Source organism: Oryzias melastigma, linkage group LG24, assembly GCF_002922805.2.
Source record: "Oryzias melastigma strain HK-1 linkage group LG24, ASM292280v2, whole genome shotgun sequence".
Taxonomy (NCBI): Eukaryota; Metazoa; Chordata; class Actinopteri; order Beloniformes; family Adrianichthyidae; genus Oryzias; species Oryzias melastigma.
This window is the reverse complement of record NC_050535.1, coordinates 18269986-18279174: the sequence shown is the minus strand read 5'-3', so window position 1 is coordinate 18279174 and position 9189 is coordinate 18269986. Positions and strand designations below refer to the sequence as shown.

Sequence of the window (9189 nt, the reverse complement as noted above, 5' to 3'; positions counted from 1 at the left end):
ATATATCTAGCTAATTATATTACAAAGTTACAGTTTTTAAGTTTTAAAAATGTAGTTTTAGAGTGTTCAATAAATGTTTATCCTGTTCGGCTGTGACCTAAGGTGTGTTTTGGATTTTGGCCCCCTGTGCGATCGAGTTTGACATCCCTGCCCTAAAGGAAAATATGAGCATAAAGATTTAGGATGGGGGAGTATGTGGCCAAACTGAAGGGAGGACAGAGATTAAGAATCTGGTTAAAAGCCTGTTGCTCTTTTCGCAAACAAGGCTGTCAAACTTGTTCTGTATAGATAATCTCCAAGCCGTCCCCCTACTCATGTTAGCATTCTTCCACAGGTCAGGCCTTTAAGTGGAGGTTAGACTTGATGGAGAGCACTTGATACTAGGTTAAAACTTTACCAACCAGAATGCAAAGACTCCCTTTGCTCCAAACATCTCAAACAAAGAGATTTGTTAGAAAAGTAGAAAAACACAAGTTGCTTTTATGGGTTAAAAACCCACGCCAATGGCATTTTTATGTGTGTGTTTTTAAAATGGTTTTGTAGCATTTTTTTTTCCATAATGGACGACAAACGGTCGAACAGTCCACAACTCAAGAGGTGAATTTCTAATAAACTCCTGCTGCTCTGCAGAAACTATGTTTCTGAAAACCCCACAGATTTTTCTGATTTTGGTGAAAAAGGGCATTATCATAATCTAAAATCCACTCAGAATGCTTTTAAAATAGATCAGAGTGGGACTTCAACCACTTTTGTTGAGTTTCAGGCCCTTTAACATCAACTTTTATGACTAGTTCAGAATATAAATTTTAAATTTGGCTAAAATAATACAATGTTTTCTGCACTGTCAATGTAAAAATGTTAAGCACATTAAGGCAAATGATATTAAAATGAATGGAACATATGGCAAACATCGATAAATTGACCGGGGGATAAAATTATTCAAATTTCCAGAATAATTTTACATACTTTTGATCTGAAAGTTTTTAGTTTTCTCTCTTTCGCATGGAAATCAGTCATCTGCATTTATGGTTTTCCTGTTGGCAGTTTCAATAAAGTTGTACGTAACGGTTGGCAACACAGACATGCACACACCCAGAGAAAAAAAAAGCTACAATGGAAAACCAAGCCCAAATTCAGACTGTGTTGCTAAATTTGGCCGTTTTGGGCGACCAGCGACTAATTGTGCCACATTTTCTGGTGCAAGACTAAAATAATTTAAAATTGGGGTGAAAAACACTTTCAACACTCAAAAAAGGAGTGAAGTGAATCATCTGTCAGCAAGTTAACAGGTCATCATTTAAAAACAGGTAAATAAAAATCTACAAGAACCTGAACGTTCAAAACAACCAAAAGAGCAAACATTGGTTTGGAATTTAAAAACAACCAAAAGCAGCTTTCATCACAATCTTCCATTAATACAGTAAACATGTACTCAGCTGCTCCCTGTCCCCAAATACTGACGCAGCCCGACAGATCGTCAATAAAGCGGCATGAAGAGCACTCTAATCTTTTCCAGGATACCCAGAACTGCTGCAGCTTGTCCTTTAAAAAAAAAAAATCCCTGCCTCTTTCCCAGTTGCTATGGTAACCAGAGTGGTGGGTAACCAGTGGAAGCTGGGTGGTTTAATGTAAGCTCCTTGCAACGCACATTACCCTCCTTTTTAATCTGTTCTGGATGCTTATAAAAAACAAGGAAGAAAATAGGATTGTCTCTTTAATTCAGAAGACAAAAACAAATAAGTATTCGGGATTACAGGGTAAAAATCTAGATTACCGTCACATTGATGTCCCCTCCTATCTAAAGGCTTGGTGCGACTCATGCGACATGCTGACGCTGAGCCAGCTGCAGAAGCAGAGGAGAACCTGAGACGGATGAGCAGCGGCAGGAAATGAATGACGGAGACGAGCTTCCACGCTCAAGGTGACTTTCCATTTCATTGACCTGATTCCTTTTGCACTCCGCCTCCATCGAGGAAAAGTATGCCATCCTATTCCACACACCCACTTGACACTGATAACAGGCTGCGTTCAATCAAACAGGAGAGAGGGCTGGTGGGAGCGTGTGAGTGCGAGGACATATTTCCACCAGCACCTCACCCCATCACTGCTGCAGACCGCTCATTACGGGGCATTCCCGGCATAGAAAGGACACCTCTCCCACCGTGAAATCAGCCCCCTAGGCTCTATCCCAGCACCTTGTCATCCCCCACCCCTCCCCGTCACCACAGCAACCCGGATTTCTGCGCCAACACCTCATAATTAGACAGACATGACACAATCACCTACGTACTGGCCAGAGGAATCCAGCTCGCGTTCTCAGAAGTGATAAAAAGCCGGCGTCCGCGACTCCCCTCAGCCTCAACAACTGACTGATAGCCTTTAACCATCTGCTGGTCACATGCAGGCAGACATTCCAGTCAGCAGATAGTCAGCTCCGGCTTCTGCGCTCATTTTCCTTACATTCATTTGATTATAGGGTAGAAAAGGCAGATCCACGGAGCTTGTCTTACCCCGTCCTCCAGTCAGCGTGCCTCTGCTGCTGCGCTCTGGGCATTCCCTTTATGCTGCGAGCTCACTGCAGTATCCACATATCAGGAAACTAGACTCGTACGCAGCAGCCACATTTCAACCACGGGGTTTGTGATCCGCGCTGGTCCAAAGTCCTCCGACTACGAGCAGGGAAATCCCACTTGGATGGAGGATGCTTGAGTAAAGAGAAGATAAACTCTCCATTCAAAGTGAAACTGTTGTAGGTCTTGCAGAGAGCCAGCTGGCCGACGATTCTTTTCTCTGCAGAGCGCTGCGAGGGCAAAGGGGAAAGGCACAGATGTTACTGACTCCACACCACACCCCTTTTCAACACTCCGAGTCCTAATAGGATGCAGCCGAGCGGGGCCACCGCCCAGCTCACTCCCTCCCCCCCAGACAGGCTGTGGAGCTTGTTTGGAGTGGGTTTGTTTGGAAAGCTGCGGGAACGCAATAAGCTAAGGTGCAAAGAGATGGGGAGTGTGGCAAGGCTGCTGAACACTCAAAATAAAGTCAGAAGCATAAACAGAGAAGAGTTTGCTGTATTCATGGACGTAGAGTCCCTATGATCACATGACAAAACAAAAAAAACACTAATTCCTGCAATAACAGACACTCCTACGTGATTTACAGCACGCACATCCTCCATGCACCTCGGCTAATTGCTGTCTAACCAAATCCAGCATCCATAAACATTCCTCCATCGCAACACCGGCTTTTTCCACTTTATTTTGGCAGAACATAAAGCAGCTTGCTAATAAAATTAGAACATGTTATATCTTCAGAGTATGTCTTTCAAAAGCAAAACGAAAAAGTTGGAGAGATTCAAAAAGGTCATAAAAAAACAGAACATCTTTTGGCAAAAGCTGAGATTCTAATAATTAGAAAAATACTTTCATTAAAATAAATAATTCCATCGTTATATAAAAAGTTTAGCATTTCAACCTTCTTAGGCTTTTTTTAAATAAATAAAAACTTTCCAAACTAAAATGAACCAACTGCATTCGTCAGCACAGGTAATTCAGCTCTGATGTAATACTGAGAGTCATCTCTCTCGCGTGTTCAGAAAATAATATTTAGCGCCATAAAAAGTGAGAAAAGCAGACATGTTCTCATAAAAGACCAGACGTCACCTGTACGATTTACCTTTGCAGGTGTTGAAAAAGAGCAGCCGCCTGTCTGTCAGTCACTTCCTCTCTTGAGTCAAACATGGAGTCATGTCTTCATAAAAGTAGAAACTATGCTGTCTTTGGATCATCTGAATGAACTGACATAGGACTTGGGTAATGCTAAATCTCCTTTTGAGAGGAAAACAACATCAGAAGATTGATTCCATCAGTTCAAATGTCTGGACAGACTCTTAAGAGTATGCCATTGTCTTTAAGTTGAACTGTAAATGAAGCTAGATTTACTGTAAGTCTGGGCTCAGACACTGTCCAGCCAAGAGGAAGTCATAAATCAAAGCCAAAAGCAAAATATAAACCTTTTTGTTAGCAGCTGACAGAGACCAAAAGGTTAGGAAATGCTGTCTATTTTCATCTCCTAAATTAAAAAAGCCACTATTCATAGAAGTTTTGGAAATTTTGACCAAGTCAACGGTTTCTGGGTTACAGAGGTTGAAAAAGCTTACAGCAGTCAGAGATGCCAGGATGTAACGCTGCCTGCAGCTTTAAGATTTCTGAACTAATTCCAGGTCACATGTTTTGGCTGGCTGAGGGAATACTTCATGAGGGAAAAAAAAGAAAAACGCTGCAACTTTCCACATATAGGCGCGTTTGATCCCCAGAACTGGGCCGCTGTGAAGCGCTGCATCTCTGCAGGGCTGGCATAACAGACGTGAGTGGGAAGCCTCGCCAGTGAAGTCACGACTGCAGCAGTGGGGGCTGCTCGGACCTGGAGAGCTGCCGCTGAAAAGACTGTTCTGCAGCTGCACCAACAGGCTGGAGCCTGCTCTCATGGAGCGGTCAAACACATTTACACCAGAACGCACACTGAGGGTTGCAATACGGTATAATAAAATCAAAATAATCCAACATTTTTTATAAAAAAAAAAAACTCATTTTGCTTTAAAAGTTTAATCTGAAATGTGCCTTTTTACTACTTTTAAAAAATGTACAAATATTAATATTGTTTAAACCATGTGAAGATTTTGTAATTACAGCAAATTTAAGATAACGCTAAAACCAAAGAACAATTTACACTAGGGCTGGATATTGATTAGAATTTCCAGAAACGATCTGATTCACAAGAGCCTGGATCGATTCAAAATTGTTTTTATTCTTTCGATGCTTCAATTCAATTTTGAGTTTACATATTTATACACATTTGTTTAGAAATACATTAACAATCTACTAAATGTTTGGAATACATTTATTTTAATCGGATACAGTACATGTATTAGAGAAATAATGAGATTGTTAAAAGCATGCAGTGATTCTCAAAAGGAGAAACTTTAATAAAAATGTTCAGATCATTAACATTGTAAACATTATTCTGCTTCTCCTGGAGGACTTTTCAGTTTGACCACTAGGTGGCGTACAAGCTATACCATTACACCTTATTCCAGAAGAAGAAGAATGTATGAGCAAAACAACTGTGCTTTAGACCACTGATGGTTACTTTAAAAAATATTTCCTTAAAATAGTTTGGAAAATTCATGTCTGTGAGTTAATAAAGTCATTTAGTCAGGAATGTTTGTTTAGGTCAACGGAGCGTTAGCATTAGCTGTCCTATGGGAAAAATCATTAAATGTTAGCATTAAGCTAGGGGACTTTAGCTTTATGTGCTAAATTGACCTATATTTTTATGAATCAATTGATCTTTTAAGCTTAAATTGATTCAAATCAATTAATCGATTTGATCAACCCAGCGTATATTTACACTGCAAAATGGTTTTTGTAAAAAACTGTCAGCTCGTGTTACCAAATTTCACTGTTAAAACTCCATGTGCATGTTAAAAAATAAAGTGTTACGTTTAATATGGTAAAACAATATTTTAAAGTCCTTCTTGAGTAAAATTTTACTATAAAAACAAAATGTGTTTAACCTTTAAAAATGCAATTAGCAAAAACATATACAGGAGTTGAGGTTGCCAGAATGTCACAGTAGTACTTTTAATGGTATTGCTTTGATTTATTACAAATGCTCCACTGGAAAAAAAAGTAGGTGTGTTTTACAGTGATCAGAATTATCAAAGAGCAGAGGCAATTGAGCTTGAAGGACTGCAATTAAGCAGGAGCTCAGGGGCTCTTTCTGACAAACGGGAGTATTTTAGTGTGAAAACTAAAGGTTGAACCAAAGCCGCAAACAGCAGCTGGCAGAATCATGGAAAACCTGATCTGCTGTTTAAGGACATGCAAAGGACAGACTTCCTATTAGGGCTTACGTGATATGAGCCAGCAGAACTAAACTGCATCCACATGTTTCACTCAGGGTGGGGCAAAAAAAAAAATCCATAAGCTTCCAGCAGGCTGCCCTTTACTTATAAGAGCCCCATCATTCACAAATGAAATGCAAAGATTAGAAAGAGTTTCAGTGGTCTCTAACCCACCCTTTAATTACTCCCCCGAATCAGGTCCAGTCCCAGAAGCCCACACAACCTTCTGGATCCAAATATAAAACCAAACAAATGTAAACATTGGAAGGCAGTCAAGGAAAACAATTTGGGGATCAAATGTTGAGCAAAAACACCAGCAGAAAAAGAAGCATCTGCAAAAAAAAGGCAGAATTACAAACACTTCTATGCAAAACTTACTAGTGTTTTAAATTTAGAGAGTTAAGCTAGCCAGGTGTTATAAGAAATTAAACACATCACCATTTGTGGCAGCATCTAAAAAAGGTGATTTTTTTTTTATTTTTCACAAGGAATCACCACTTTAGAGTAGGGCTGCTACGATTAGTTGACTAATCGACTATTAAAATAGTTGACGACTAATTTAATAGTCGATTAGTCGTTACTTTAGATTATATGGAGTCAGAGTGTATAGTAAAGTTGAACAAAGTTAGGAGCGCTCAGCACCAAAAAAAATTTATTTTTTATAATTAAATCAGTGAGACAAAAACTTTATCTTTTGTGAAAAATAGTTCCTTGTTTCAGATGCTGAACTCATTTGATTTAATCTTGTTTTAATACCAGAAACTTATGAAACTTAGAATTCATTAAGTTTAAAAAAACTATCATCTGAATTGTCTTTATTTATAGTTTGTTTAGATCTAATGTTGGTTAAGATGTGTGTTTTACATCCACTTAGCACATCTTAATGTCTAGTTATATCTTTATGGGTGTAAACTTCTGATGATTGATTGTATTGCACATGAACTTTTCGTTCTTCTTAATTGTTTGAAATTAAACATTTCTAATCTAATGATCCGATTGGTTGACTACTCGGAAAAAATTATCAGTGATTAGTCGACTATTAAAATAATCATTTGTGGCAGCACTATTTTAAAATCACACTTGCACACGTGCAAAACAACCTGTGTTTTAGGGAATTTTTGAACTGCATTAATAACAATGTATGTAAAGGGGGGGGTCATACAGTTCCTTCCACATAGTGCTTTCACCATGAACTCAAGAGCTGATTATTTGGGGGCAACAAAGCTGCTTGAATGAGTACAGCCTGTATACAAACACCCACCCGCCCCTTCTTCGTAACCTTGTGCTATCCTAGGCAAGGTTACATTTAAAGTGTGGTCATCTGGACCCCACTAGACAGCATGCAGAACTTTTTTTTTTCCCCAAGGATTTTGTTTTTCTATCTTCACTGATGTCCACGGAAGACATAAAATCCAGTCCACCTTTGTTCAACTTTGTCAAGGGAGAGATCACACATCAATATAGGGGTGGGGTCATCTGGACCCCATAAAATAGCACAAAGATGACAATGACATTTATGGAGTGTTTAACATGTTCTTGGAGCATTTTCTACATGAAGGAGGACATATAAAAAGAAAGTTGACATTAAAATTGAGTTTCTGAGCCTTTCTTTATTCAAATTGTAGTAAATTAGAAACAAATGAAAATATGTCATCTTGTAGTTGTTATATACAAACTACAATCGTTGGGCAACAAGCTCCCTGCTCCGTTTATAGACAACTAGATCCATGTACGTCTTCGTTTTGCTCGTCCAAGCTGGTATTTGAATCAGAACTGTACGGCTGAGTAGCTCAGATATTGTTCGCCATTTTTGTTCCATCACTAATGTTAGCCTGGGAGGGGCAGTAAGATAGCAGGAGAGCACGTAAACAAAGGGATTATGGGAAATGAGTGCTGGCTTACCCTGTACTAACAGTCCCGCCCACAACTCGGAAGAAAATTTCTGAAGACCTTCTCCAGCTCTGCAGAAACTATGTTCTAGAAACAGACACTAGTTTTTTTTATTTTGACCAAAAACTGCATAATTATAATTAAAAGACCACTAGGAACATTTTGACAAAAGATCAAAAGATGTTCAGCGTGAGTCTTTAATAGCCTCTGAGCTAAAAAAAAATAAGTAAAAAAATAAATAAAATCCATAAAAAGATACATTTCTTTACAAACACATTCTTAAGTGTTCACACACAAAAAAGAAACAGAAATGAAAATGTAAATTACAACCATTAAACAGGATAAAAAAAGATGCCATGGTGTACAAATGAACCAAGAAAAGTATACAGGTGCATTAGCCATATCACATCTTCAGACTGTACAACTCTGTGTAAGCCATCACCTGAATTCAGGTGCAAATCAAAAACAAATGAACCCTTCACCTAACTGAGAACAACTGTCTCGATTCACTTGTAAACTCGTTTAGCTCATGAGAAAACAAACCAAGCCAGATGAAGTTGGTATAAAGCATCAGAATTATGCAGCTGTTTGAACAGAATCACCAGGTGAAAGCAATGTGTGAATGCAACCAAAATCAGGCACTTACTGCACTGTAAAAGAACCCTTTTTGTCCCACTTTATATTTTTATCTAGATTTTAGATCCTAAAACAGGAAAAAGATAAAATATTTTCATAGAGGAAATGATCCACTTAGCTGGAAAAATACTACAGCCACAGTTAAGAAAGCTGCAGTAAACTGTAGTTACGAGTTTGCAGTTTAAGTTTAGTAAGAACTGCATCAAGACTTTTAGATAAAACTAGCACAAAAATACAGTTTTACATTATAGACATCAGACAAACCACCACACTAAATAGAGCAATATTAATCCAACATAATCCAATCACTACCCTGTCTGCTCAGAGACGTGAACGTTCATGTGTGACTGTCCCACACGCTACAGAAACTAACTACATTCCACACTAAGCCAACTAAATGCGGTTGTCTTTATAGCGATGCTGGATGCATGAATGACTTCTCCGCTCAAAGGTAAAGTTTAAGGTGAGGCAAAGTTGGCACACAACCCATGGCTCTTTTGAAAGGCAAGACGGATGATATACAAGCTGCTTATCTGCCGTCATAATCCCAGAGGAGGAAACACAAGGCAGGACGATGAAGATGCCATAGGCCCAAAAAACTCAACAGTATTGAGCAAAAGAGAACAAAACAAACAGAAAAAAAGAGAGAACTTCCTAACAGGATTGATTGAACAACTTTTGCAGCCAGTGAGCCATCACTAGCACCTCAAGTTATGGTTTATTAAACAAAACACTGTGAACGTCGCAGTGATTAACCCGTA

The 9189-nt window shown here is 38.8% G+C and overlaps 1 protein-coding gene across 2 annotated transcripts in view; it reads right to left on the bottom strand.

Moving 5' to 3' along the window:
- LOC112157884 (disheveled-associated activator of morphogenesis 1) overlaps positions 1-9189 on the bottom strand; it is a 55116-nt gene that overhangs the window by 34782 nt on the left and 11145 nt on the right. The window contains exon 2 of one of the 2 annotated variants that reach the window (XM_024290965.2): positions 2511-2800. The exons of the other annotated variant lie outside the window; for it this stretch is intronic. The gene's annotated coding sequence lies outside the window, so the exon portion shown is untranslated. The remainder of the gene's footprint in view (positions 1-2510; positions 2801-9189) is intronic. 2 annotated transcript variants of the gene reach the window in all.